This window comes from Giraffa tippelskirchi, chromosome 8 (assembly GCF_054371585.1).
Source record: "Giraffa tippelskirchi isolate mGirTip1 chromosome 8, T2T-mGirTip1v1.2.pri, whole genome shotgun sequence".
In the NCBI taxonomy this organism is placed as follows: domain Eukaryota; kingdom Metazoa; phylum Chordata; class Mammalia; order Artiodactyla; family Giraffidae; genus Giraffa; species Giraffa tippelskirchi.
The window spans coordinates 62,917,686-62,923,685 of NC_137282.1; positions in this window are offsets into that span (position 1 = coordinate 62,917,686).

A 6,000-nucleotide genomic window follows, 5' to 3' on the forward strand; every position below is an offset into this window, starting at 1 on the left:
GGTGCAGGAGAAGCCAGTGTCCACGCCCCCGCCCCCTCCAGCCACCCCGTCGGCTGTGCCTGCCCCAGAGCCCGCGGCCTCTGCAGACCTGGGGGCCGTCACTGGGGCTGGACACAAACAGGGCACCCCCTCCCAGGGCAGTGCCCCCTCTGAAGTCCCAGGGACTCAGGGTGACCCCTTTGTGAGAGTCCCTGGGTGCCATTGCCACCAGGACGAGGGTGACTCCCGGCCTCCCGGGCAGTGTTCTCAGGAGGTCAGCGGGACACAGTCCACACAGATCATGCAGACACATGACAGTTTATGAGCGCCCTGTTTTATTCACCGTCATGACCGCCCTGTGGAGAAGAAAATGGCAACCCACTCCAGTGTTCGCGCCTGGAGAATGCCATGGGCAGCGGAGCCTGGCGGGCTACAGTCCATGGGGCCGCAGAGAGTTGGACACGACTGAGCAGCTGAGCAGCGTGACCACCAGCCCCCTGCCCACCCCACACTGTTTCCCTCTGGGGCTGTGACTCAGGCGGGGTTCTCTTCAGAACCTCCCCTCCCTCCACACTCGGAAACCCCAGCTGCAAATAGGCTCCAGGTTGCTGAGTCTGCCCCCTCTCCCCGCCCTCCTCACCCTGGCAACGGAAGGTCCAACCAGCCAGGGACAAACTCCTCTTGCCCGGATCATCTGTCCTCCTAGAGTGGGAGGGCAGCCACCACCTGGCAGGGAAGAGGCTTGGAAAAGAGCCCACCCCCAGGTGCCTTCGCTGCTCACTGGGTGTCTCTGTCCGCGCCCCAGGCTTGCCATCCTGGAAGGCGGGTGACATGGCCACTATGCGAGCCTGAGTGCCATCCCTGCTGTGCCCACCTGCCCTCCCCCAGGGTTCACCGGCCTGCTCCAACCCCCTCACCGCACCCCCAGGCAGCCAAGGCCTCCTCAGGGGCGGACGGGCGTGCAGTCACTCTGCAGGTGCCCAGCACAGGAGCCAGGCCACACAGACCCAGGGGACAGCGTGCTGCCCAAGCAGCCCTCGTTCAGGGCTATGCTTTCTCTGTCCCCGCTCGAGGGAGGAGGCCAGAGTGCCGCAGTGCCCCTTCCTTGTCTGAGGGCCATCCCTGAGTGTGCCTCCCTGAGTGTGTCCCGTGTGTGTGTCCCTGAGTGTGTCCAGTGTCTGGTACACAGCCAAGCAGGGCTTCCTGATCCAGGGCACAGAGCAGACAAGGGACTGTGCCCTCCGGCCTGGCGGGGGATCAGGCTCCCCAGGAGCCCTGCTTGTGAAGAGGGTGCAGCCAAGACCCTCAGGCTCTGCCCTCCCCTCCTTTTGCTCCAGGGGCTTTGCAGGCACTGTTCCTTCTGACTGGAATGCTGTCCGGTGTTTCCTTCAGTTTCAGCCAGAGGCCACCCGTTTGGGCTTTTTGTTGTGGGGAGCAGGCAGCAAGAACTTTCATCTATTAACTTCATCCCTAACCCTAACCTAGCCACTGTGGGGGCAGTAAGGGAGGGGAGGAGCAAAGGGGGAGGGCTGGGAAGGGGGAGGGAAAGGGGAGGGGAGGGGGAGGAGGGGAGGGGGAGGGTGGGGAAGGGGAAGGGAGGGGGAGGAGGGAAGGGGAAGGGAGGGAGAGGAGGGAAGGGGAAGGGAGGGGGAGGAGGGAAGGGGAAGGGAGGGGGAGGAGGGAAGGGGAAGGGAGGGGGAGGAGGGAAGGGGAAGGGAGGGGGAGGAGGGAAGGGAGGGAAGGGGGAGGGGGAGGGGGGAGGGGAGAGGAGGGGGAGGGGGGAAAGCAGGGGGAGGAGGGAAGGGGGAGGGAGGGGAGGAGGGGAGGGGGAGGGAGGGGAGGAGGGGAGGGGGAGGGGAGGAGCAAAGGGGGAGGGGCGGGGAGGGGGAGGGGAGAGGGAGGGAAGGAAGGACGGGGCAGCTCACTACAGCTACTTCCTTTCTTGCACAACCCGGTCCCCATGAACAATGACTCACTTGGTTTTCTTTGAACCTGCCTTGTCCCCCACATCCTTTGGTGTCTGAGAAGCCAGCCAACACAGCTCCATGAGTCAGGCCGCCTCAGCCCTCGCCCCCCCCACCGGGCTCCCCCTCCAGGCTCTGTCCACTGGGGACCCGGCCCCTTCTCCATCTGGGTTGCAGAGCATCCTGTAGGAGCTTCCCAGTTCAAGGAACGTGGGGGACCTTCTCAGAAGCTGAGTCCTGTTGGGCTGAGGGCGGCTCCCCTAGAGTTCCCAGCTCCTGTCTGCGCCCCGCTCCCCGGTGGTCCTCGGGCAGCCTGCCCTCCGCACCTTAGCTCTGGAAAAGGTCCTTTGCTGTTCTGAGTTTTTGTTCCCCACAGTCTGCTCTTTTCTCTAGCTTTTTCCCTTCCAGATGTTCTACTTCCATTATGTATCATTTCTTTGAATAGAAGTGGTTCTTTTCTAATGGATGCAATGTCTTTGTGCATCTCAGAGACCGTAGACGGCAGGAGTTCTGAGCTGTTTCCCCAGGTCCTTGCTCTGCCCTCTTACAGACGCCAAGTGAACCGTCCCACGCTTCTCACAGAGGGAGGCACCACTCGAGAGGGACAGAGCGCCGGGCCTGCTGGGCAGTGCGTACCTGTGGGCACTATCTCAGGGGGGTGGGTCCTGCTCAAGGGTGTAGGGGCTCCCTGTTCAGGGAACCATCAGCACCACCCCCTACTTTCCCTGCCCCTGCCCTCCTGAGCCTCCCCAGGCTCTTAGGACACTGACTGTCAGCTTTTCCCTGGAATTTGCCCTTCCTGCGTCCTGGGGGCAGACGTTTGCCTCTCTGGTTCTGTGCATTGTTGAAAGACAATTTCAATGAGACTTCACTGCTGGAAGCTAGTCTGAACCTATATGAACCAGGTGAAGGCCCAGCACAGCTGGTCTGGAGAGGGACCTGGTGGGAAGTGTGGCTGGGTCCGACAGGCACCCTGTGCGCCCACCTGTGCACGAATAGACGAGGGCCAGGGCATCCTTCTGCCAAACCCCAGCCTCAGCACCACTTACCACATGACCTCGGCCAAATTATGGGTCCTCTCTGAGCCTTCACTTTCTCATCTATAAAACAGGTAAGCATAGACCAACGAAACGGAATAGAGAGCCCAGAAATAAACCCTTACACTATGATCAGGGAAGTTTGACAAGGGTGATGTCTTTGCTTTTTAATATACTGTCAAGGTTTGTCACAACTTTCCTGCCAAGAAGCAAGCGTCTTCTAATTTCATGGCTGCAGTCACCATCCACAGTGACTTTAGAGCCAAGAAGAAGAAATCTGTCACCGCTCCCACCTTTTCCCCTTCTATTTGTCATGAAGTGATGGGACTGGATTCCATGATCTTAGCTTTTTAATATTGAGTTTTAAGTTGGCTTTTTCACAGATCATTAGGGAAATGCAAACAAAAACCACAAATAAGATACCACCTCACACTTATCAGGATGGCTACTGTCAAAACATTGTTCAGTTGCTTCAGTTCAGTTCAGTTGCTCAGTCATGTCCCTCTCTTTGCGACCCCAGGGACTGCAGCACACCAAGTTTCCCTGTCCATCACCAACTGCTGAAACTTGCTCAAACTCATGTCCATTAAGTTAGTGATGCCATCCAAGCATCTCATCCTCTGTCGTCCCCTTCTCCTCCTGCCTTCAATCTTTCCCAGCATCAGGGTCTTTTCCAATAAGTCAGCTCTTCTCATGAGGTGGCCAAAGTATTGGAGTATCAGCTTCAGCATCAGTCCTTCCAATGCACATTCAGGACTGATTTCCTTTAGGATGGACTGGTTGGATCTCCTTACAGTCCAAGGGACTCTCAAGAGTCTTCTCCAACACCACAGTTCAAAAGCATCAATTCTTTGGTGCTCAGCTTTCTTTATAGTCCAACTCTCACATCCATACATGACTATTGGAAAAACCATAGCTTTAATTAGACAGACATTTGTTGGCAAAGCAATGTCTCTGCTTTTAAATATGCCATCTAGGTTGGTCATAACCTTCCTTCCAAGGAGTAAGCGTCTTTTAATTTCATGGCTACAATCACCATCAGCAGTGATTTTGGAGCCCCCAAAATAAAGTCTGACACTGTTTCCACTGTTTCCCCACCTATTTCGCATGAAGGTATGGGACCAGAGGCCATGATCTTAGTTTTCTGAATGTTGAGCTTTAAGCCAACTTTTTTACTCTCCTCTTTCACTTTCATCAAGAGGCTCTTCAGTTCTTGGCTTTCTGCCATAAGGGTGGTGTCATCTGCATATCTGAGGTTGTTGATATTCCTCCCAGCAATCTTGATTCCAGCTTGTGCTTCATTCAGCCTGGAATTTCCCATGATGTACTCTGTATATAAGTTAAATAAGCAGGGTGACAATATACAGCCTTACCCTATTTGGAATCAGTCTGTTGTTCCATGTCCAGTTCTAACTGTTGCTTCCTGACCTGCATACAGGTTTCTCAGGAGACAGGTCAGGTGGTCTGGTATTCCCATCTCTTTAAGAATTTTTCAGTTTGCTGTGATGCACATAGTCAAAGGCTTTGGCATAGTCAATAAAGCAGAATTAGATGTTTTTCTGGAACTCTCTTACTTTTTTGATGATCTAATGGATGTTGGCGATTTGATCTCTGGTTCCTTTGCCTTTTCTAAATGCAGCTTGAACATCTGGAAGTTCACGGTTCACGTACTGTTGAAGCCTAGCTTAGAGAATTTTGAGCATTACTTTGCAAGCGTGTGAGATGAGTGCAATTGTGTGGTAGTTTGAGCATTCTTTGGCATTGCCTTTCTTTGGGATTGGAATGAAAACTAACCTTTTCCAGTCCTGTGGCCACTGCTGAATTTTCCAAATTTGCTAGCAGATTAAGAGCAGCACCTTAACCTTAATAACATCATCTTTTAGGATTTGAAATAGCTCAACTGGAATTCCATCACCTCCACGAGCTTTGTTCGTAGTGATGCTTCCTAAGGCCCACTTGACTTCACATTCCAGGATGTCTGGCTCTAGGTGAGTGATCACACCATCATGATTATCTGGGTCATGAAGATCTTTTTTGTACAGTTCTTCTGTGTATTCTTGCCACCTCTTCTTAATCTTCTGCTTCTGTTAGGTCCCTACCATTTCTGTCCTTTATTGTGCCCATCTTTGCATGAAAACTTCCCTTGGTATCTCTAATTTTCTTGAAGCGATCTCTAGTCTTTCCCATTCTATTGTTTTCCTCTATTGTTTCCCATTCTATTGTTTCTTTGCATTGATCACTGAGGTAGGCTTTCTATTCTCTCCTCACTTTCCTTTGGAACTCTGCATTCAAGTGGGTGTATCTTTCCGTTTCTCCTTTGCCTTTAGCTTCTCTTCTTTTCATAGCTGTTTGTAAGGCCTCCTCAGACAGCCATTTTGCTTTTATGCATTTCTTTTTCTTGGGGATGGTCTTGATCAGTGCCTCCTATACAATGTCATGAACCTCCGTCCATAGTTCTTCAGGCACTCTGTCTATCAGGTCTAATCCCTTGAATCTATTTCTCACTTCCACTGTATAGTCATAAGGGATTTGATTTAGGTCATACCTGAATGGTCTAGTGGTTTTCCCTACTTTCTTCAATTTAAGTCTGAATTTTGCAATAAGGAGTTCATGGTCTGAGCCACATTCCGCTCTTGGTCTTGTTTTTGCTGACTGTATAGAGCTTCTCCATCTTTGAAGAAGATGCTTAGTCGTGTCCAACTCTTTGTGACCCCATGAACGGCAGCACACCAACCTTCCCTATCCTTCATTATCCCTGAAGTTTGCTCAAACTCATGTCCATTGAGTTGGTGATGCCATCCAATCATCTCATCCTCTGTAACCCACTTCTTCTGCCTTCAATCTTTCCCAGCATCAGGGTCTTTCCCAATGAGTTGGCTCTTTGCATCAGGTGGCCAAAGTATTGGAGCTCCAGCATCAGTCCTTCCAATGAATATTCAGGGTTGATTTCCTTTATGAATGACATCACAGTAATCGAAGTAGATGCCCCAACCACTAATGCCACAGAAGCTGAAATTGAA